The sequence below is a fragment of the Morone saxatilis genome, unplaced genomic scaffold (genome assembly GCF_004916995.1).
Source record: "Morone saxatilis isolate NCDOM2014 unplaced genomic scaffold, NCSU_SB_2.0 Contig15, whole genome shotgun sequence".
In the NCBI taxonomy this organism is placed as follows: domain Eukaryota; kingdom Metazoa; phylum Chordata; class Actinopteri; family Moronidae; genus Morone; species Morone saxatilis.
This window is the reverse complement of record NW_023339707.1, coordinates 25,453,985-25,454,356: the sequence shown is the minus strand read 5'-3', so window position 1 is coordinate 25,454,356 and position 372 is coordinate 25,453,985.

The following is a 372-nucleotide window of genomic DNA, read 5'->3' as shown; positions in this document are numbered from 1 at the left end:
TGTACAAAACATCATGTCAATCCCTCCAACAGTTCCTCCTTTCTACATCTGTTTAACTTTCTGTCTGCATGAATCCTATTTATGCTGGTATCGACACTCAAAACAAGACTCAGTATCGGACGTATCGGTACTTTATTGGAACACAGCTCTTGTGTGCAAAGTTGACTTTTTGACCTGAAGAAAAGTTGAGTCACCGAAACCACTCGAGTTTATCATCTGAGGATCATAAATATATATAGAGAGTTTAATTGCAGTGTGGTCAGCAGTTGTCATGATATATTGCTTTAAACTAGCAGTTCCCAACCTTTCTATCAGTGAGTAATTTGACGACGCCGGACTAAGTGATTATTGTAGCAAGTCTCTATACTACTG